We start from the raw sequence: 23,934 nt of genomic DNA on the forward strand, positions 1-23,934 counted from the left end.
GACCCTGGGATCACAACCCGAGCTGAAGGCAGAGGCTTTAACCCACTGAGCCACCCAAGTGCTCCCAATCATTCATTTTTTAAAGACCATGTCTTTGAAGGAGCAATCCCATGCATCGAATTTATCTTAATAAAATAATTCAGGGTGTGCCCCAAGTCGCATGCACTTACATGGAGAAATTTTTATAAGACATTATTACAATTTAAAAAGAAATTTGCAAGATAACATATACACAATAGGATTCTACTTTTTGTGAAAAAGATACAGAGTTTTGATCAACATAGTGGTGAGAGATCATATTGTCACAAGGGAAATTATAAAATATTTAGAACTGAGAAGCAATGAAAATACTGCACACCAATCTTGTTGGCTAGAGCTAAGGCAGGACATCAAAGAAACTGTGTAGGCTTAATACATTATCAAAGAACGATATGTGGTTTAGGGGCACCTGGGTGGTTCAGTCAATTAAGCGTCTGCCTTGGGCTCAAGTCATGATCCCAGGATCCTGGAATGGAGCCCCACATTGGGATCCCTGCTCGGCGCGGAGTCGGCCTCTTCCTCTCCCTCTACCCCTTGCCACTCCCCACCCCCTCTTGGGCACGCTCTCTAATAATTAAATAAAATCTTAACCAAAAAAAAAACCTGTGGTTCAGACTAGTAAATACACCTCAATATCTATCTTTCTTCTTTCCTATAGTAATTAAACCTCTGATTTCTAGGCAGGCACATAGCTTCAGAATACAGGCCATACAGGCCATACGGGCCCTATTTCCCAGCCTGCCTCACAGTTAGAATGATCAGGATTGAAGTTCTGGTCAAAGGATTGTGAAAAGAGGTAATACATACAGTTTTCTGATCGTGTCCCCCAGCCTCACTGCTTGATGCTTCTCACCTTCCTGCTGACCAAAATATATACATGGCAGCAGTGGGTTTGCTGTGATGTAATAAATAACTTGCCTGGCTCTGTCTAAGCACAGAGCTTCCAAAACCCTGGGGATGTCCCAAGCGATAGAGAGCGGCTCTTTTTTTTTTTTTTTTTTAAGATTTTATTTATTTACTTGAGAGAGAATTTATTGAGAGAGAGCATGAGAGAAGAAAAGGTCAGAGGGAGAAGCCGACTCCCCCAAGGAGCTGGGAGCCCGATGCGGGACTCGATCCTGGAAGTCCGGGATCAGGACCTGAGCTGAAGGCACTCACTCAATGGACTGAGCCACCCAGGCGCCCCAGAGGGCTGCTCTTTGATGCAAGATAAGTGAAGCTAGGTAAGCCCTAGATCATTCAGGATGGGGGTGGTGGGGAGAGACATAGTCACTAGAGCTGAGACTTTCAGCCACTTACCCTCTGGGGAAGGGAAGGGAGATCTGGATATTGAGTTTAATCCTGTGGCCAATAACTCAATCAATGGTGCTTACGTAAATTAAACCCAATTAAATACCCTGGACTCTAAGCCCAGAGGAGCCTCCAGACTGGCGTCCACCATGATGTGGGGAGTGGTAGTACACCCTGACTCCACAGGGAAAGGGCCTGGAAGCCCTGCATTCAGGATCCTCCTACTTCCTCCTGTGTGTTCCCTTCAGGAGAAAAGTGCCATCATAAGTATTTCACTTTGAGAGCTTTGAGTTCTGTGGATCATGAGAGCCAATTATCCCACCCACAAGGTGTTATAGGAACCTCCTGGATTGGTAAGCAATTGGTCAGAAACTCGGGATGGCCTGGGAACACCACCTGCCTAAAGTGGGGGTGGTCTTGGGGAAGAATGAGCTCTTAAGTTGGGAGCTCTGATGCTGACTTGGGCTGGTAAGCATCAGAATGGAACTGAGATACATCCAGTTGTCATGGAAATACAGTAGTGCAAACAAACCCTACCAGTTTTCCTGGGACAGGGGACCTTCAGTGCCACCAGAAAGTCCCAAGCAAACCAGGACAAGATCCCTCTCTGTTGTGTAGCTTCTGTAGTGACAGGGGACAAGGACGATACCCTAAGGTTTGGTGAAGAAAAGACAGGAAAATCTTGAGTACCTAAGGATTTCATGGAGCAGAACCTCCTCCGCATAGGGCTAGACCGCCATCTCTAGTGTTTTCTATGAGAAATAAACATTTATCTTGTGAAAGCCATGACTTCTGTTAAACAGAAATCCACCTAATTTGGATACCTGAAAGTAGAGGGCTGAATGTATCAGAAGCAAACATCTACGTGGCTTTAGACTACCGGCTGGGCGATAGGAATGGCTGACTCAGATAGCACAGGTTAGAAAATTAGTAATTCTTGTTATGCAGTGATTATATACTTGGAAGAATAGTAATGCTCTACTTTGCAAGACAGGCCATGTGTTCACTGAGCCTGTAGCACTAGGGGAAATATATACGTAATATAGAAAGAATCTTGGTCTGTGTTTCTGCTTCTTGTGGATTTCAGCGAAATCCTAATGAATGGATAGAAATCCAAGATAAAGCTAGCCAGTGTGTTACAAAAATGGAAGGAAATGCAGCCCTGAAGCCCTCTCTGCCTGTGGTTTACAATCTAACTTGACCAGGAGTCTGGCCATTTGGGACTTTTCAGGATGGAAAAGGTCAATTTCTTGTATACCTCCACACTAAAGCTATTAAGGTTGAGAGCTCTGTGTACTACCAGACTTAGCAGGAAATAATATCATGGTCCCAAAGTTTTATCAACACCTTCTTTTAAAAAGATGTTAATGGAGATGTCTTTTCCACCCAAGTCTCTGTGTTAGATGCACCTGTTAGTGCCCACTCCATTGAGGGGATAGAGCAATAAGCAAGGCACCTTTAAAAGAAAAATTTAAAAAGTAACACAAGAATTTTCAGGTTTTGAAATCAAAAGCTTTTGCACAGCAAAGGAAACAGTCAACAAAACAAAGAGGCAACCCACGGAATGGGAGAAGATATTTGCAAATGACAGTACAGACAAAAGGTTGATATCCAGGATATATGAAGAACTCCTCAAACTCAACACACACAAAACAGACAATCATATCAAAAAATGGGCAGAAGATATGAACAGACACTTCTCCAATTGAAGACATACAAATGGCTATCAGACACATGAAAAAATGTTCATCATCACTAGCCATCAGGGAGATTCAAATTAAAACCACACTGATACCACCTTACACCACTTAGAATGAAAATCTACTTCTAAACAAGAGAGCTGCATCAAAAATTAATGATGGACTACTAGATGTTGCTAATTGAATTTAAATAAATTTTTTTAAAAATACTAAAAATAAATAAACAAAAGAGTTGGCTGGGGATGTTTCCCATGGAATCAACTTGACACATACTAGCCAGAAGTGAGCTCCAAGAGCTTTCTCATCCCCCAGGAGAATGTGTTCTGCAAGGCCCACCTTGGATGTGGCCAAGAAGGATAAAGGACAGAGAAGAACATCCAAAAAGGTAACACCAGGAGACATTGAGGATGAAGAAATGAAGAGTTCCTCCAAGAGTGAGAATCAGGGGCTGCCGGATAGGGGGTGGGGTATAGTCATGGTTACGGAGCAGCAGCCATTGGGTGTCTGACCTTCTCCTCTATCCAAATGGAATTTTTTTTTTTTTGTTTTCCTCATCCTACTTCATCATGGTATATTGCCTATGTGAAAGGTTGATAATGGACCTTCCTTTACAGAAGTTTTATTTAAATTTAACTTAGTTAACATATCGTGTATTATTAGTTTCAGAGGTAGAATTTAGTGATTCTTCAGTTGCACATAACACCCAGTACTCATTCCATCACGTGCCCTCCTTAATGCCCATCACCCAGTCACCCCATCCCCCCATCTCTCGTCCAGCAACCCTCAGTTTGTTCCTTAGGGCTAAGAGTCTCTTATGGTTTGCATCCTTCTCTGTTTTCACCTTATCTTATTTTTCCTTTCCTTCCCCTCTGTTTATCTGTTTTGTTTCTTAAATTCCACACAGGAATAAAACCATATGGTATTTGTCTTTCTCTGACTGAGTTACTTAGCTTTGCATAATGCCCTCTATCTCCATTTACATCGTTGCAAATGGCAAGAGTTCATCCTTTTGATGGCTGAGTAATATTCCATTGCGTGTGTGTGTGTTTGTGTGTGTGTGTGTGTGTGTGTGTGTGTACACACCACATCTTCTTTATCCATTCATCTCTCAATGGGTATCTGGGATTTTTCTAAAGTTTGGCTGTAGTGGACATTGCTGCTATAAACACTGGGGTGCATGTGCCCCTTCGAATCACTATTTTTGTGTCCTTTGAATAATACCTAGCGGTGCAATGTACTTTTTAAGTCCCTGCCCGAGCATGAACCACATCTAGACCCAACAGAGAGGACAGTGCATTACCCAGCGATTCTGAACTCTGAGTTGGATTCAGTAACGACAATGGGCAGTAGCATTGTCCCCTCTGGTGTTGGGACGGTTGGGAAGATGGGTACATGCAGATGCTCGGGTAACAAAGGCTGGACTGTGGCAGCAGTTGCCAGTTGTTCCCATATGCATTATCCTTTTCACCATAGTAATAAATCCCATAATTTTTAGCTGAACATAGGTCTTCTCAAAATAAACATCAAATTTTCCAGTCTCTCTTGTGCAGCCATAACTCTGAGTTCTTGACAATGGGGTATGAAGAGAAGTGATGTCTGTAACTTCCAGGTCATTTCTTCAAGGGGAAAAATCCTTTTTTATCCTCTTCGTCCTTCTTTCTGGCTGGAACACAGACATAGAGATGAATTCTCTTGCATCAGACAGACACGAGCAATGCCCTAAAACAACAAAATAGAATGCTCTTGAGTCCCAGAGGCTTTTGCAAAGCACAGTTACCATGCCAGCCCTGAATTTCCTACCTTCTAAATTTTCATGTGTGAGAAAAATTAACTATCATTTTATTTAAGCTACTGTTATTTTGGGTCTCTGCTCTTTGCAGCTAATGCTATAATGCTCTAGTATATGTAATATGGAGAATAAATGAATTATGCATTCACTTTTAAAGCCAGAAGGAAAACTTTTTTAAAAAGCAGAACAGAAGAAAATAAAAATAAAAGCAAAAATTAATGATATAGAAAAAAAAAGTTTTGACAAAAAGTTTTTGACAATCTTGACAGAAAGTTTTGACAAAGAACAAACTGGTTCTCTGAAAATACTAATTACGTAGGCAAACTTATTAAAAGATTAATCAAAAAAGAGATAAGGCATAAATAATATTCTCATTTGATCATAATTAAAACACAGAAAAGGTTTGTTTTTTAATCATGAGATTGTTATAAGCAACTATATGTTGACATAAGACATAAATACAATGAGAAATTTTCTATAAAAATAAAAAACATCAAGATTGACACACAAAAAAATGGAAAACCTGGATTATATCAATAACTATTTTTAAAATGGAATCATTTGTCAAAATTCTTCTACATCCCAAAAGAAATACCAGGCCCAGACAGTTTTATAATTGAATTTTACCAGCATTCATGGAACAAAATATTTCTGTATTATACAAACTCTTTTAGGGAAGAGAAAAGAAGGGTACTAGCCAATTTTATGAAGTTAGATTAGCCTTGATTCTAAAACCAGATATGGATAATTAATTAGTCAGCTTTACTAATGCAGAGAAAATCCAAAACTCTCTGTGACTTATAAAGAAAAAGATTTATTCTGAATTCATATTGCATGTGACCTCTAGGTCAGCTGAGCCATGCCCTAGTCTGCATCTCTGTTCCACGTGTTTTCACGTTCAGGGGCACAGGCTGAAGGCATGTCCCCTGCAAGAAAAAGGCTCATTTTGCAGGGAAGTTCCAGCTACAAGGGTGCAACACGTTCACACTGAAAATATGTAATCCTCTTACAGGGCAGGTAGAGTCCAGGCATGGCTAACAAGAACACAATCCTCCACAGATAGCATGGGCAAATTATAGACCAATTTCCCTTTATAAATATTAACCTGAATGTCTTAAACAAAAGTCAATCGAATCTAATTTTTTTAAAAATTACAAAACATGGTCAAATAGAACTTATGCCAAGTTGTTTATGCAAGAGTGGTTATGGGGCCCCTGGGTGGCTCAGTGAGTTAAAGTCTCTGCCTTTGGCTCAGGCCATGATCCCAGGGTCTTGGGATCGAGCCCCACATTGGGCTCTCTGCTTGGTAGGGAACTTGCTTCCTCCTCTCTGTTTGCCACTCTGTCTACTTGTAATTTCTCTCTGTCAAATGAATAAATAAAAATCTTTTAAAAAAAAATAGAGTGGTTAAAAGTCAGAAAACTTGATGAAGTGATGCACGACATTGGTATGTTAGGAGATAAAACTATATTATTATCTCAATAGTTGCAGAAAAAGTATTCAATAAAACTCAACATTCGCACAGTTTAAGCAAATGAGAAATAGGGTTTTTTTTTAACCTAAATATATACCTAAAATAATGATAATAAAAGCCATAATAAACATAATACTTCATGGTTAAATGTCAAGGAAATTTCCATTAAAATTAGCAACAACATGCAAATGCCTGGTATTTCCCCTTCTGTTCTTCTGAAGGTTTTTGTCACTTCAGTAGGCAAGTAAACAAGTAAAAATAAGAAGAAGCAGCAGTATGTGGCACAAGGTTTGGAAAGCAAAAGTTGTCATTATTGTCATGCTTTGCCTACAATTTGATTGCTGCTCTGAAAATCCCAGAAAATCTAAAAACTACTAAAACTAATGAGATATTTGAGTTCAGTGGCTTCATTTAAATTCAAAATTTTTTCCACTGGATATTTTGTCCTGCTTTGTCAAAGACTATTTAACCATAGAGTTGCGGGTCCGTATCTGGGCTTTCTACCCTGTTCCACTGGTCTATGTGTCTGTTCTTCTGCTATCCTGGTGATCACAGCTTTGCAGTAAAGCTTGAAATCGGGTAACATGATACCCCTAGTTTTGTTTTTCTTTTTCAACATTTCCTTAGCAATTCAGTGTCCCTTCTCATTCCATACAAATTTTAGGATTTTTTTGTCCCAGCTCTTTGAAAAATGCCGGTGGAATTTTGATCAGGACAGCATTGAAAGTATAGATGGCTCTAGGCAGTATAGACATTTTAACAATGTTTATTCTTCTGATCCATGAGCACAGAATGCTTTTCCATCTTTTTGTGTCTTCTTCAAGTTCTTTCATGAGTGTTCTGTAGTTCCTCGAGTACAGATCCTTTACCTCTTTGTTTAGGTTTATTCCCAGGAATCTTATGGTTCTTGGTGCTATAGTAAATGGAATCAATTCTCTAATTCCCCTTTCTATATTTTCCATGTTCGTGTATAAGAAAGCAACTGATTTCTGGACCATAAGGAATATCATGGAGGACATTAGGAGATGGAGAGAAGTGAATTGGGGGAAATCGGGAGGGGGAAATGAACCATGAGAGATGGTGGAGTCTGAGAAACAATCTGAGGGGTTTTGGTGGGGGGGGGGGGGGGGTTGGTGAGCCTGGTGGTGGATATTAAGGATGGCACAGATTGCATGGAGCACTGGGTGTGATGCATGAACAATGAATCTTGGAACCCTGAAAAAATAAAAGAAATTCAAAATTTTTAAAATCCCAAGTTATTTTTATACACTAAATACAGCCAAATTAGAAAATGTATATAGAATTTAAAAAAAAAATAGTCGTCATGTGAGTCAAAAATCATAAGGTAACTGGGAGTAACTGTAAACCAAGAAGTGGGAAACTTTATGCAGAACAGAGAGAGAAAAGCAGACCTACCCATGTATGTGAACAAAGTATATGAGAACATTGCATATTGATACAGCCATTCGACAGTTTGGGAACAGTTTGACGTCTGCGTGCAGAAATAAAAATGAAAATTAAACCTTTGCATTTATGTCATGTATAATTTTAAAAAATTGCAAGTGGATCAAGGACCTAAATGTGAAAAATTATTTTTAGAAGAAAGTGGACATTTTCTTTGTGAACTCATGGTTGGTAAGAATTTCTTAAATAAGAGATTAAAACGCATAAGCCATAAAGGAAAGATTGACAAATTAAAGTTAAAACCTTCTCTGTGGAAAAAAAAAAAAAAAGATACTATAAACAAAAATGAAGAGACTAGACAAAGTGAGATCAGCTGTTTATGATGCAAACGGCCAGCCAAGAATTAATACCAAGACTATGTAAAGAACATCTACCAATCAATAGGAAAATACAGTTTTCAAGTAGATCCCTGAATCATAAGTTACAATAGCAGGGCCGCCTGGGTGGCTCAGTTGGTTAAGCGTCTGCCTTAGGCTCAGGCCATGATCCTGGGGTCCTGAGACTGAGTTCCTCATCGGGTCCCTGCTCAGTGGGGAGCCTGCTTTTCCCTCTGCCTCTGCTGCTCCGCCTGCCTGTGTGCCCACTCTCACACTCTCTCTCCCAAATGAATAAATAAAATCTTTAAAAAAAAAAAAAAAAGAAAGAAAGAAAAGTTAGTTACAAGAGCAGGTGCCCAAAATAGCAAGCGCTAATTTTTTACCAAGCTCTTTCTTACTCCACCACCTCTACACTCCAGCACAATGAATTTCAGTTTGCTAGGAGCTGATAAATGCCCACATCAATCAGAAGTGGACAGAGGTTAGTGATAAGATTTGAAATGGAGTGATTTGGTGTTGCTGGAGGACAGGGTGAGATAGAACAACCAGATACAGAAAATGAGAAAACAGTGAGGAAGGCATGGTTAAAATAAATAAACAAACAAGTAAGCTCGAGCCCCAGGGAAAAATGAGGAAGTAAGCTTACTGACAGAGTGAATAAAGATCAATAAGTTTATCAGGGGTATCTGCCCAAATGCAGGATGGGGAAACTGTCTTAGCTGCACTGCTATAGAAGAAATTCTAGAATTGGAGTCAACAGTGAAGTCAGTATGAACCAACAGTGGGATATCACTATCGTACAGGCTAAAGCCACTTAGCCATATTATTAGGAGTAGCATGTTCACAGGAAAGGAGGTTAGACCTATTATCTTAAACTCGTTAATCAGACCACACTTGGAAAAGGTACTCTATTTCAGGCCTCTCACAATGGCAAGAACACCTAGGAAAATTTACTTTCTCATTAACAAAAAGTTAAAAGCTATTCCCATTGAGTGAATATGTACTGTAAACCCACTCTTTGTTCATCAGAGTACTAGGTGCAGGGTTTACAATGATGATCAAGACATGCAGGGGCGCCTGGGTAGCTCAGTGGGTTAAAGCCTCTGCCTTCAGCTCTGGTCATGATCCCAGGGTCCTGGGATCGAGCCCCACATTGGGCTCTCTGCTCGGTGGGGAGCCTGCTTCCTCCAATCTCTCTCTCTCTGCCTACTTGTGATTTCTGTCTGTCAAGTAAATAAATAAAAATCTTTAAAAAAAATTTTTTAAAAAGACATGGAGTCTCCACTCTTACTGACTGGGTGTGAAAGAAAGGTGCAAATGGGAGAAAGTTAAACAATGCCTCATTAGAATGTAACCCATTTTTAATTCATAAGGTGCTGACAGAGCAGGAGAGGCATTGTATCAGTCAGCTTAGGCTATATTTTGCTGTAGTAACAAACAATCCCTAGGTGCCAACTGCTTATAACTCTAAAGGTTTACTTCACACTCTCATTGATGTCCATTGTGGGCTAACAGTGGCTCTCTGTTCTACCTGCCCTTTATTCTAGGACCCAGAATGGAAGATCAGACTCTCTGCCAATCGCATTGTCAGAGGGAAAAGCACAATGGCAAAACCATGCAGTGGCTCTTAAAACTTCTAATCAGAAGTGGCATATATTCTATCCCATTTCATTGGACAAAACAGGTCACAGGGCCAGCCCTGGTGACTGGTGGAAACTAACATCCTCCTCCCGGAATGGGTCTAATTCGGAAAAGCCCAGAAAGAAGCGGCCAGAAAATATTTTGAAAAAATAAAAATATAAGAAAGAAATATATAAGAATATACTTAGGAAAGATATAAGAATATATACAGATAAGAAAAAGTGGATGCATATTATGGACATTGGGGAGGGTATGTGCTATGGTGAGTGTGGTGAAGTGTGTAAGCCTGATGATTCAGAGACCTGTACCCCTGGGGCTAACAATACATTATATGTTAATAAAAAAATAAAAATTTAAAAATAAAAATTAAGGGGCGCCTAGGTGGCTCAGTGGGTTGGGGCCTCTGCCTTCAGCTCGGGTCATGATCCCAGGGTCCTGGGATCAAGCCCCGCATCGGGCTTTCTGCTCAGTGGGGAGCCTGCTTCCTCCTCTCTCTCTGCCTGCTTCTCTGCCTACTTGTGATCTCCATCTGTCAAATAAATAAATAAAATCTTTAAAAAGTAAAAATAAAATAAAAATTCTTAAAAATTGATGCATAAATTTAGCGAGAGATGCTAATTGTTCATGGCAGCGATATTCATAACAAACAAAAACTGGACATAACTCAAATGCCCACAAAGAGTAGACTAGATCCAACAATGGTGGCATATTCATACAATGGGTCATATAAAGGAGTAACACAGAGAAAAAAAACAAAAGAATGAGCTACCATCCCATTCAACAACGTAGATGAGCACAGGAGCCACCTACAAGACGGAATGCTTCATCTACCTTCATCCACCTACAAGAAGCATGCTTCCGTTTATTATGAAGTTCAAAAGAAAGCAACATTCATCCATGGTGATCAAGGTCAGAATGGCAGGTGCTTTTGAAAAGCAGCTTCTAAAGGAAACATATGGGGGCCTTTGAGGTGCTGCGGATACATTACCACTTTACCTGAATGGCTGTATTCTTAAAATGGGTCCACTTAAGTATATGCAAGTTTTCTTACTAAAAAAAGAAAAAGTGTTTGCCATAGACCCCTAACCTGAAGAGGGAGGGTCCTCTCGGTAAAGGCTTGCCAGAGGAAATTATTATAAACTCAGACCTGAAAAAGGGAGCAGAAGCTATCTGGAAGGGACACATCTTTGTGTATGATGGCATGATCAAGATGCTAAAATACTTGCTAAATGGCCACCATGTTTGCTGCTGGAAGGAGCACTGAGAGGTGTGACTGGAGAGGACCCACACTGTGAACACTGAGAGCCAGTTTAGGTTTGGGGTCTTTAATGTGAAAACCACAGGAATCCACCAACTGGTTTTTTAAAATAAAGATTTTATTTATTTATTTATTTATTTATTTATTTATTTATTTATAATAAAGAGAGAGAGCACAAGCAGGGGGAAAGGGAGGGGCAAAAGGAGAAGCAGACTTCCCGCTGAGCAGGGAGCCCGATGCATGTCTCGATCCCAAGACCCTGAAATCATGACCTGAGCCGAAGACAGCCGCTCAGCTGACTGAGCCACTCACATGCCCCACACTGACTGGTTTTAAACAGGGAAATGGTATATTCCTGTTTCCTTTTGGAAGAATCGCTCTGCCTATAGTAAAAAGGAAGCTGGGAGGCCAGTTAGGAGACGGCCGTATTTGTCCAAGCCAGAGAAGCGGGAAGTCCAAAACCAAGGGACTGATAATAAAAGCCAGATGGCTTTTGTCTTATTTTCTACACGAATGCACTATGGAGGTGAAGTTAAGAAACCAGACTCAAGAGATATGTAGGAGGAAGAATTGAATGCCCTGCAAAATGTCATTTGATAAACTGCTCAAGAAACCAGGGTTTATTCATTCTAAAGGGGACTCGGCAACGTGCCAGCCCAAATACCAAGGGTTGCTATGTGGAAGAAGCAGGTGCACTTGGGAGAACCCAGAGTCCCGGGGCAAAGTCACAAGGAAGCGCTTTATCCTGTATGTCCTCTCCAGTCAGGGGACACACCATCACCATACACCGCGCTAGGGGACACCAAGCAAGGCTGGATGATGACCTTGCAGAGATTCTGTGGAGAGGAGCCAAGCGAAGTTCAGACCAGCTGAAGGTCTCTTGAAGCTAAAAGCCCCATGGACAACAGGCAGCTCATTTGTCTCCTCTGAGGCTGAATCTTTTAACACTTCGGGTCTGGTCTCTGATGATATTTGCCACAACTTACATACTGTGATCTGGGCTGTCTGCCCAAAATGTGCCCATCATCCCAACATGCCGTAATTCCTATATACCCTTGAACTTGTCAGAGTATATTTTAATTATCCTTTTCTGTGTTCATCAACCCCCATGAGACTGTAACTACACCATATGAGGCATGATGCCTGACTCATTTTTATCTCCAAGAGCCTATCACGTGGTCAGATGCTAACGGGTGGACGAGCAGACTTACCTATATTTTTAACTCGCATCGTATTCCATGGTATGGATGTACTAACATAGAACTGTCTTCCATGATACAAATGGACCAGCATGGAACCCCAACAGCTCTGAAATCAAGTAGGCTGAGGGTCTGTAGCAGGAGGAGAGTACCATGAGAACCTGCTGTAATTTATCATGTCTATTTCTTTTTGGTGGGAGGTGTCTATCCAGAAGGACCATCACTGGGGCTCCTGGGTGGCTCAGATGGTTAAGCATCTAACTTTGGCTCAGGTTATGATCTCAAGGTCCTGGGATCAAGCCCCGCATCGGGTTCTGTGCTCAGCACAAGTCTGCTTATCCCTCTCCATCAGCCCCTCCCATCCCCTGTTGTGTTCTCTCTTTCAGATAAATAAATAAAATCTTTTTAAAAAAAAAAGATCATCATTTGCCTATTGAATGACTCCTAGAACTCAATGCACACTTAGGAACACAAACTGAGAATCTTCTTCTTCAAAAAATGTGAAGGAAGACTGAACTGTTTGTAGGAAACGTAGATGTTTAAGATGCAACACCTCCGTGGGAAATGCGGGTCTCAGTTCTTCTGGCTGACAGTTCCTAATGGCAGCAATAAACCAAGGGGCCCCCATTGGCCAAACAGATGTTCTGAGTTGACAAGGAGGGGGAGACCAAACGCTGCCCCAGATGCTATCACTTCTGTGTTTGCTAATTGCTGAACCCTTTTGAAAGGCCTAAGCTGCAATAAATACATGATTTATCACCAAAGAAATAGATGCACGTACAACAGGACGATGTAGCCTGGAAAAAATCAGAAAGAGGATATTATCAATGTGCCAGTGAAGGTAGTTAGGAGTTCTGACTGCTTCACTAAAATTCTTCAAAGCAAGTTCAGAATGAACTGGAGTGGAAGGAGGTGGTGAGCAAAAACAGAGAGATGTAGTAATTAAAGTTAATTACTCTTGTTACTATGGTAGCAACCCAGAACAAGCAAAATTAGACACACGTTCAAGGTGAATCCCAAACAGGGCCATGTGGTTGCCTTCGCCAAGAAGCTAGGAGCAGACAGTTATTTAACAGGATTAAACTCCATTGTTAACCCAGTTTACCCCAAAGACCACCTTCTTCCATCAGTTCAGGGTTGCAAGAGCATGAGTGTTATCTGACTCCTAAGATCTCTTACCCATATCCTGAAAGAATGGCCAATTACCTGAGGTCTTGGTTGGAGTCCCCCAGAAGCTGACCCTGAGGTAAGGATTCAAGTGCAAGGAGTGTGCTAGGGGCAGAGGCGCTAAGAAGGAAATCAGGACGGGGGGCTACTGGACAGTGTGTCTTAAGGCAAGTTTCCACTCTGGGCAACTGAATCACAGTCCCACCGGGGAGCTCCAGAAGCCACTTTGGACAAGTGCAGATAACAGAGCTGTCCTGCCCAAGGAGCAAGGGGGCTGGGATATTCATCCAGCAACTCTGAGTCATGGGTGAGGGCTCTCCTAAGGGCTGCTAATTCCTTGGCACTTCCACACTACCTTCTAGCCGGTAAAGTGGGAGCAAGAGACGCGCATCATTTCCAGCTCAGCCCATGAACTCCTTACACGGACTATTCTCCGCACACTTTCTCTTCTCCAGGTGTCTCAAAGGAAAGTAATTCCCAGTGATCACAGAGGTCGTAAGTTGAAGAAGGAAGAACCTCAAGATGAAAGGAACCTGGGCTCCCCGAATTGTTTGTTAAAGAAGAACTCCCCACCCACTGGGAATGCCCATTCTGGTCTTTGTGACACCCAGAACTGAAACTAATTTCTGAGCCATGAGAGGTGTTTGGTGTGTTTGTTACAGCAGGTGGCATTACTTTAATTAATACATGATTCTTTTACTATTTGCCAGTCCAATGTGCAAACATCTCACACTTGCTTTAACCTGCATTTCGTTGATTTCTAGTGAGGTCATATATTATTTCATGTGTAATTCAAATGCTCTCCACTCCTCCACATTTGGAGGGTACAAAGGAGATCACTGTAGCAGCAAACTCAGAATTCTACTGTCCTCCCCTATATGAAATCAGGCCCTTATCCCCACCCTTACACACACACACACACACACACAAACATACACACACAATGACATCCCTCTTGGACACTTCCCAAGGAGCATCTCACAAAAGGTCCCATGCCATCCTAGATCCCCGCCTGCCCCTTCTGCCCCCTGGCTTTAGCCTAGACACTGACCTGAATGACGCTCAGGTCACATTTGCCCTGCTGCAGACATGACCCCAGATTTCTCTGATGTTTCGGGTTTCATGGGTGCCCCTCCTTCAACCTGCCAGCAGGGACACCCTTTCTCTTTCTTTATTCCCTCCTCTTATTGGTATCCCACACCAGAGCCAGTTGGACTCTGAGGGGCTAGCATTCTTCTAAGTATTTTTTTTTACACGCATAGCCTTTTCCTCTTCCAGAAAACATACATGCTCACAGTGTGATTGGGAGAGTGTTGGAACTGAGATCCCCAGTTCCCTGTCCTATGGCAGAGACTACCACATTTGCTCTGTGCTTTCTCCTCCCATGAGTTCTCTCCCAGGAGACCAGATGTCCCTGCTGGGAAAATTCAGCTTCTGATGGTCCTGCCTCAGGATCATTAGATGCACTTGAACCCCAAATGTGAACCATGTTCACTTTCTTTTGCAGGAGACTCCTGAAATCTACATCAGTGGAGATGAGTACAAGAGAGTGTAGAATGGTCTTGGTTCCTTATTTCTGCAAGTCTACGATGTTTCAGCCTCAGCTCTGATAGAGCTGGGGCCACGGTTACTCCAAAATGCATGAGCAGAGGAGGTGGTTTCTCTGTGAATTGTTGCCCATCGCATAAGAGCAGTTTTCTCCAGGGTAGTTTTTCTGACCAGGCAGAAACCCTGACCTCCAGCCTCCCACCCTGGCTTCCTTTTGGTCTCTAGGGAATGAGGGTCTTCCCTCTCCAGGCATCAAGTCCAGCATCTGGCCATATGGTTGGCTCTGGCTTGTGCTTCTGGGCCCTGAAAACAAGGGAATCCCCAGAGCAATGCCTACAGCTTACCACCTGGAGGGGCTGGTCTTGGGCAAACAGAGGCCCATGGGCCCCCTGAACACACCCAACAGGAAGAGGAAATCCAAGTGGCTCAAGTCTACTTCTAAGACCGAGGTTGTTGATACCTCATTGCCATGCTCAGGAGGTCCCCAGAACCAAACATAAGGAATGCTGCCAGTGACCCCAGCTGAGGGAGAAGAGTCTATCAGTCAGGGTCTCCCCAGGACATGAAAGCACCCCCAGACCATTCAAGTGAAGACCTCATTTACAGCAGCAGGGCTCATACTTGAGGGTCCATCAGAAACACCTGGAGGACTTATTAAAAACTAGGTTGCTGGCTTCCCCGATAGGGTGGGGCCTGAGAATTTGCACTCCCCTCAAATTCCACAGGATGCTGATGCTGCCTGTCCGGGGACTACATTTTGGCAACCCCCGGTTCACAGAGCTCAGAATTCAGGGACTGTGGTCTCCCTACACGATGGAATATTATTCAGCAGTAAAAACAAACAGGGTGCTGACACATGCTACAATGTAGGTGAATCCTGAAGACATTATGCAAAGGGAAAGAAACCGGACAGAAAAGGTCATATACCAGAAGATTCCTTTCATATCCAATGGAATATCCAAATGGGAAAATCTATAAGGACCGAAAGCAGACTCATGGTTACCAGGAGATGGGGAAATGCTGAATGGAATGGGGAGTGATTAATTCATGGGTATTCTTCTGGTGATGAGAAGGTTTTGAAACCAGAGAGAGGTGGTGTTTGCCCCACCTTGCGAATGCACTAAAGGCCACTGAATTGTATACTTCTAAATGGCTCATTATATGTTACGTGGCTTTCATGCCAACCAAAAGGGAGGGAGGGGGAAGAGAATGGAAAGACACCCAGCAACCAGCATCCCAGGAAGTCTCACTACCCAAGGCCTGAAGACAGAAGGGGAGGGTACAGGTATAGCAGCAGTAAAGCCCAGTAAGAAACAGAACCATGGAGGAGGGATGGCCCATGAGCCACAGACACGAAAGGGGCAGCTAACATCAAAGCCATGGCACCCACACACCAAGGGACCACAAAGACCCAGGTGTCTGCCTCACCTCCCTCTGATCTCGTCTCATTGGCCAAAGCCAAGCAGAAGCCGGAAAGTACAACCTACAGGTCACATAGCCTCACGTGGCCCAGAGCAGGATTGAAAGGTGTGCAAGGTGGACTGTGAGGGGGAGAGAAGGAGGGGGGGGTGTGAGACAAACACGGAATAACCAGCACATCCAGGCTGGCCGACAAGGTCTGACCAAATTGTGACCAGTTTCTTTCAAAGGTGGAACAAATCCCCCCCTTCCAAAGTTTGCAAAGGAAGAGGTTCTTGGAAGGAAACATTTCTTATAGCCAGCCGAGACAGAGTCCTAACAAGCTAGATGGTGGGAATTCTTAGAAGTTGACTTCTTAGCCACTGCAATGAAACAGAAAGAGCTTTAATTAAAAGCAGTTCTTCCCGGGCCACTGGCAGGCTTCAACCAGTCCTTTGGTCTCTGGCTGCCTCCCCGAGTCACAGAATGCCTTCCACTCATAGGGAAGCAAATCACGGCTCATGCCACCTGGTACCTGCAGACCTCTTCTTACCCACCCTCCTGCCTCCTTGGGGGAAGAAACAGAAATATCCGTGAGCAACTCAAGCTTGCACGCATCACCTTTATTCATCCCTAGATCCACTGCTCATTTTCCCAGTGTCTGGACCTTCTCTGACTCCACCCAGGAGGCATCCTTAAAATCAGGCCCTTTCCATGTAGGCTTACAAAAGCCATGCCACTCAGGCCCAGGACCATCTGGGTCTGTCTGGTCCAGCCACCCTGAGTTTGTATGGCCTCCCGTGTTGTCAGAAGGGCAGGTGGAGATGCTACCAGCTGCCGTGGCGGCTGCCATGGCTGCTGTTAAAAGTGGCCTCCCTGAGTGCCAGCCACAGTTAGCTGGTCTGTCCCAACGAGGTCCCTGTCAAAAAGGGCTGCAGGGGGTGTTTTCGCAGACCATTGTTCCATACTGGTCCTGAGTTACCAAGAAAACAAGATAATCACTTTAAGCAAGGAAATGGGGGCTTTGGATGGAAAGTTCCAGAAGCTGGAACTTTGGAACAGCAAAGTCAGCCCCAAGGAAAAGGCCTGCCCCTCACCAAATGAAGTGGAACCGTGCACAGCCCAGAGCCAGAATCTGTCCCTTTCACTGGCTTTTCAATCCCAGGTTTACGAGATTTGATTTATTAAAGTTTTTAAACTTTAACCTCATAGATGAATTTCTCAGCCAACATTGATGAATTTCCCCCATCCGTCATCATGCTTTAATGGGTTGTGACTCTCACAAAGCACTCAGGCCTCCAATTTTGTCCAAAAATAAGTAGAAAGAAATGAAGAAATCCTCTGAATTTTATCTCAGAGACTCCACATACAACACACCCACCCAGCAACACAGACACAACCCACACCCCCTGAGACCCAGCCCCCTGGTGTGGTTGGTGGAGAGGAGGAAGACTATAGCAAAATTATAGAAATAGCCTCTCCCTGCTTGTGTCCCTTGAAAAAACTCTTATTTATCCTTCAAAACCCAATTCATAAGCTGCTTTTTCTTTGTGTTTTCCCCCAACCGTCTCATCCCCTCTGAGTCTATTCTTGTACTTTTATTCACATCTATTCCTTCTAAACTCCGCGGAGTCTCTGACTTTGTCATTCTGTACTCCCAGAACCTAGCACAGCACCTGGCACACAGTAGGTACTAAATAAATGCTTGTCAACTTCAACTGAATCAAGGGGCTTACTTAGGTTCTGGTTCTAGCTCTTTAACCTTCCATAGCTTCCTCTCCTGGCATCTCAGCTTCCTTGCGTAGAAGAAGCAATCAACCATTTCCTACCCGGCTATCTTCGTCATCTCTGGCTGTTATTACAAAATACCATAGGCTGGGTGGTTTAACACACACTCTGCCTCACAGGTCTGGACACTGGGAAGTCCAAGATCAGTGTGCCAGTAGATTCAGCTCCTGGTAAGAGTTCTCCTGCTAGTTTGTAGATGGATGTCTTCTCATGGTGTGCTCACTTGGCCTCATCTCAGTGTGTAGACCGGGAGAGAGCAAGATCTGTCTTCCTCTTCTTTTAAGAGTACCAATTGCATCATGAGGGCTGCACCCTGATGACCTCAGCTAAATCCCAAAGGCCCCACTTCCAAATACCATAAAACTGGGAGTTAAGTCTTCACTACATGAATTTTGAGAGGACACAAACATTCAGGACCTAACACCTTCCTCCTCCCTAAGGCTGTTGTTAGGGTCAAAGAAGATGAATCAGAGTAAATGGGACTGAGAACCTTGGAACTCTGTTCAGGTGTGAAGGATGATGAGAGGATAATTGCAGAGCAATGCCAAGACCAACGTGCAGCCTGCTGTTTCATCACCTTGCCTCCCCCCTTGACCTCCAGGGCTGGAAATCAGTACCATCCATCAAGTCAGACTACGCCACTTCATCTGTCATAAAATACAATTCACAAAGTCAGGCGACCTTCATTTGATTGATGAAGAAAAGAGAACTTAATTTTTCTCGTAAAAAGTTTACAATGACTCATTCCCTAGGATTCCCTAGGTTGATGAACTGCTGATGGTAAAATTATTATTTTGCCATCAAATGTTCCATAGAACTCTTCTCCTAGAAAATGCTAACCTAACCAGGGGTGCATCACAAAACAATAAGACATGATCGATGGATTTGGGGTCCAAAAAGATTGGAAAACACTGCGTTAAACAAAGATCCATGATTTTCTTTCCTGCGGGACTTCTCAGAGCCTTTATGATTCAGATGAAGCATAGTTTCCTAAGAAATTGGTCAAGAATGTGGGGTTTGGGATCTTGGGGATGTCTATTTCTATCAATATGAGACAAGAGTAAGTACTGAATTGGGGAATGAGTGAGGAACGGGTCATGAAAATTAATTCTAATTATAGATTAGATGAGCCACTACTGTGTATGATGTTGGACATTCCACAGGCATCATCTTGTTCAATCCTTCCAACAAACCTGGGGGCGGGAGAGTGTTCCCCCATGCACCCACCCCACTTCACCTCCTTTCTGCCATCCTGCATTGGCGTGACTTTGTCAATTACTTCCATGGCACGTGAAACCATTTTCTTCCTGCCTGCGATTATGAGAAAATTTCTTAAAGGGTAGCAGTAGTCATGCCAGAACAAACTGATGTAGTTATAAATTCAAAAAGAGAGAAGAGCTTGCACAGGGATCACTGAAGCATTTGCTTCCAACCATAACTGAAGCATCACACTTTTGCAACTTTTCAGCCTCTGCAGGCCTTTTGAAGGTGAGATAAATATATGGTATTTATCACCATGTATCATTCCATCAGGGAACCGAGATGAACATCGCTGTTTTGCTGAATTGTCTATTGATATAATTTCATATGATTTTCTCATTGTTGGGTACAGACAAATGTATGTTTCTCAGTCTTATATGAAGTATGAATAAATGCACCTTTAGAAAACTTCGGTGGTTTTATCTGAGCTGAACATATAAGGAAACTAAAAACAGAGAGTTCACCACATCAATGCAGCTCCAAGACGAGCCCACTCTTCCCTGTGCCCAAGCTACCAGCAGATTTCATCCCTGACTTAATAGAGATGCTGCAGTTACAGCTCTCCCTGACCCCCCTAAACTGAGACTTTGTGGTGGTGGACAGCTTACTCAGGGTCCCCAGGTCAACAGAGGGCAGAGCCTGAGTTCTTCTCTCTCTTTCTCAGGAACAAGGCAGACAAGCCATTATCAGAGCTTGATTGTAAAGTCAAGGGCAGCTTGGCTGTAATAGGATTGGCAGTGGAAACCCAGAACGTGGATCTCAGGCCAGCAATCTCCCAATGCCTTGTTGAAGGACTGCACTAAGGCTGAGCCCGCAGCTGGAGTCAAGGGGACAGAAGCAGGTGCCTGAAGGGCAAGGAACCAGAGGGGAACAAACAAATGATGCCTACTTGGACGGGCTAGGGTCCTCTGAACAATCTTCAAAATGTGACAATCCCTCCCTTACTCCAAATCCTGGCCTTTGTAGATGGACTTCTTTCTATAGGCCTCTACTGTGGCTGTAAGATATTTGAAGTGGCGGGGGGGTGAGAGAGGGCACGGATTGCATGGAGCACTGGGTGTGGTCAAAAAATAATGAATACTGTTTTTCTGAAAATAAATTAATTTATTAAAAAAAAAAGATATCTGGATCAAGTTTGCGCACGAATTACTAGTCGTTACCTCTGAGTCTCTTCAGCTAGATAGGCAGACTTAGTCCAAATCATAAAATCAGAAGCTCTTTAAGCATTGGAATAGAGGATTGGACACTAAAAGAAGATGTCTTTGAATATGCTTATTATCTCCAATGCAGCAAAACGGATGGGCACACATTCCGCTCAAACGGCAGGGAAGGACGGTACCGAAGATTTCCAGGGAGCCGCGCTAAATGGGACTCAATGGTACGGTACCTATCGTGGCTATGTGACCGACTCGAGATGCGAAAAATGTCATTGATGTCACCTTTATTCAGGGTGCTATTATTGCCTTCATTTTGTGAGAAGAAAAGGCATTCATAGGCGTTTTCCTAAGTTGGCCTCTGCCCCGGTCCCTGGTCCTATTTTTCCCATGAGTTTCTCAATTGTATAATGTATAATTGTATAATGTCCTGCCAGGGGGGGTTTGGAACCATGATTTTTGCAGCTGGAGACAAACCAGTGAAGCCTTCTTCATGAATGGAACCACCCCTAGCCCAGTCATCCACACCATAGACCTAGGTCATCCTACTACGCATCCTGCAATTCTCTTCCTCCCTCACCCCTGCATTACATCAGCGCTGTAATCTGACCTCTTTGGTATCTGTCGCCTCATCCCTAAGTTTCCACTTGTGCTGGTAAGCTGTTAGATCATATCTTGCTCAGGTTTTTTTCTCCAGGTCCCATATGGCCTCCTGGCTCCTCAAGCGGGTTTCTAAAAGGCCATCTGGGTGTCCTGCTTCATATCCCATTGCTCTCACACACACACCCTAGATGTCTGCTCTATGGAAGTTCTTTTAGCTCTGCTGTCTTACTACCCCTGCTCTTAGTACCTCTTCTGGAACCCCATGTTCCCCCAACCCCCCAGTTGTGGTCTCCTTAAAGATCGACCTCATTCTCATCTGGGAAGCCCTTCCCAGTCCTCCTCCTGCCTCAGAGCAAGTTAGGAACTCCCTAACCTAGATGCTCCAGTTAGAATCTCAGCCAGCTGTGTGACTTTGGGAACATCACCCGCCCTTTGTTGGCCCACAGATATAACAACGATTTCATGGAATTGTCCTAAGGAATTGTCCTAAGGGCACATCACAGACTGTGCCCTCAACAGGTTTTCAGTGAGGGGAGTGGAGAAAGGAGGGAGCTAACTGGATCCTTTTCCTCCTTTGATGATGGAGAGATGACACTAGATGACTCGTGGTACCCTTACAAAATGATTTCAAGCCCTGAAGTCTCCCTTTATCAGAAACTGCTAGTTATGCCCTAATATCCATTTTCTCTTTTTTTATATAGTAATAGAAACCCTGGAATCAGCTGGACATATAATTGGCCAACCAAAATAAATATGACAATTCCTAGCCCATCTTGTAGCTAGATGTAGACATAGGGCTAAGATGCTTACGTTCTAACCCACAGGACGTGAGCAGAAGTGTATGCGACTTCCAGTCCCTCTCCCTGTGCAGAAGGAAGAGGCACCTGTGCTCTGTCCTAGCTCGCCTCCCTCAGCAGACAGTGGGGGAGCGGGGGGGGGGGGGGTTACATTAGATCATACAAAGACAAGCAATTTCCTAGAAATGGAGGAGCAGCAAGTGTCGAAGCAGCCTGAGTCCCTGAGCACTAGAAAAGGACAAAGCAGCCACACCATCGTGGCTTTTCACGTGACAGAAAAACAAACTCATTTATTAAGCCACTGCCTTTCTGGGTTTCTCTTCAATCAGCTGAAACTCCATCCCGACTAGTACGATTTCAAATACATTTCCATTTAGCTTTTGACCACAATCCCACCAATACGGGGAGCAGAAGAGGGTCATTTCTACTCCATTCACCTCTCCGAAACGACTGCAGGTGAGTACCCAGGTGAAGTAAGCCGTAGCTTTCAATCAGTAAAGCTAAAAGTTATAAAAATGCCTCCAGAATTATATGCCAAAGACTTCTATTATTACCATATCACTATGTCAAAATCGAAAGGCATGTAAGATTTCTCCAGAGAGGCCGTCCATAATGCATTGCAGAACTGTGTAGGTGTTGTATGAAATGTGTTTTATTCAAGCTAGGATATACAACACTAACATTATTGAAAGAAATTGAGGGTCTGGTCGTCTCCTTTTAATATGTTCATTATTCATGTTATAGTCCTTTAACAAAAAAGTAAAGTCATATACATATTCAATTTAATTTAAATTTTTATTTTACCTGCTATTCATCTTGGGTGTCCAATGAAGAAGAAATATTCCCTTATTACTCTTATATTAGTTTCTGACAGTTCAATTTCTCTGACTGCTACGCCTCAGACAACCTCCCCTGGAAAAGCATATAGGTAATTGCTTTGATCAAAATTTCATGCCAAATCTTTTAGGCTCCACGTAGATCACAGCCTGTGACCAGAGATACGTGGCAGCAGAGCCCACAGAGCCAAGCCTGGGAAAAGTTTCTCCATCCAAAACATGGCCGCACACTGGGAATCACTTGGGAGCTTTACAATCTGCTGATGCCCAGCGCCACTCCAGAGCACCGAACGTAACTGGTGGGGGGTGCTGGGCATCAGAGCCTGTGGTGAGAGCCTCTGATTTCAAAGTTTGGTGGGGCGTGGCAGAAGGTGGTACAGAACCTACACAGGGAATGCCTGCTTTGGACTGCTGACTAGCTCACATAGGTTTGTAGGTTTCTTTTATTTGTTTTGTGTGTTTTTTACAGTTTTTTAAAGATTTATTTCTTTTTAGAGAGAAAGAGAGTTGAGCGAGGCAGGGAGGAGGGGCAGAGGGCAAGGGAGAGAAAGAATACTCAAGCAGACTCCGTGCTGAGCAGGGAGCCTGATGCGGGGCTCGATCCCAGGACCCAGAGATCTGGACCTCAGCTGAAATCAAGCAAGAGGCAGCCACTTAACTGAATGAGCCACACAGGCACCCCTGTTTTTTTACAGTTTTGTAGAGACATTCACTTGCCATAAAAATTGCTCACTTACAATATATAATTCAATGACTTTCACTACATGCCACCATTACCACAGTCAGTTTTAAAGAACATTTCATTATCCAACCCACCCACCCCCCAAAACAACAACAACAAAACCTACATCTCTTAGCGTTCACTCTCCCTCACTCTTCCCAATGCTCCTTCCACTAATCTACTTTCTGGGTCTATTTTGCCTAGAATGGACATTTCCTATAAATGGAATCATACAACATGGGGTCTGTAGTAGTTGGCTTTTTTCATTGTTTCACAAAGCGTTTTCAGGGCTCAGCCAGGTTGTCCCACACATCAGGCCACCCAGCGGCCTCTCATGGCCCAGCTTTTTGAACATGCTCCATGGTGATACCCGTGTTGATAGTTCAAAAACCACATTTTTGAGGAGCAAGATATTAGACCTTCCTTGTCTTTTTCATTCTACTCAAACAAGAAACGACCCAACTGGGGCACCTGGGTGGCTCAGTGGGTTA

The 23,934-nt window shown here is 43.3% G+C and overlaps 1 long non-coding RNA gene across 1 annotated transcript in view; it reads right to left on the reverse strand.

Moving 5' to 3' along the window:
- Positions 1-3,274: 3,274 nt before the first annotated feature.
- Positions 3,275-23,934, reverse strand: part of LOC131808041 (uncharacterized) — a 102,838-nt gene continuing 82,178 nt past the window's right edge. Inside the window, exon 5 of the long non-coding RNA XR_009344657.1 lies at positions 3,275-4,748. This is a non-coding gene — a long non-coding RNA (uncharacterized LOC131808041). The remainder of the gene's footprint in view (positions 4,749-23,934) is intronic.

Source organism: Mustela lutreola, chromosome 9 (assembly GCF_030435805.1).
Source record: "Mustela lutreola isolate mMusLut2 chromosome 9, mMusLut2.pri, whole genome shotgun sequence".
In the NCBI taxonomy this organism is placed as follows: Eukaryota; Metazoa; Chordata; class Mammalia; order Carnivora; family Mustelidae; genus Mustela; species Mustela lutreola.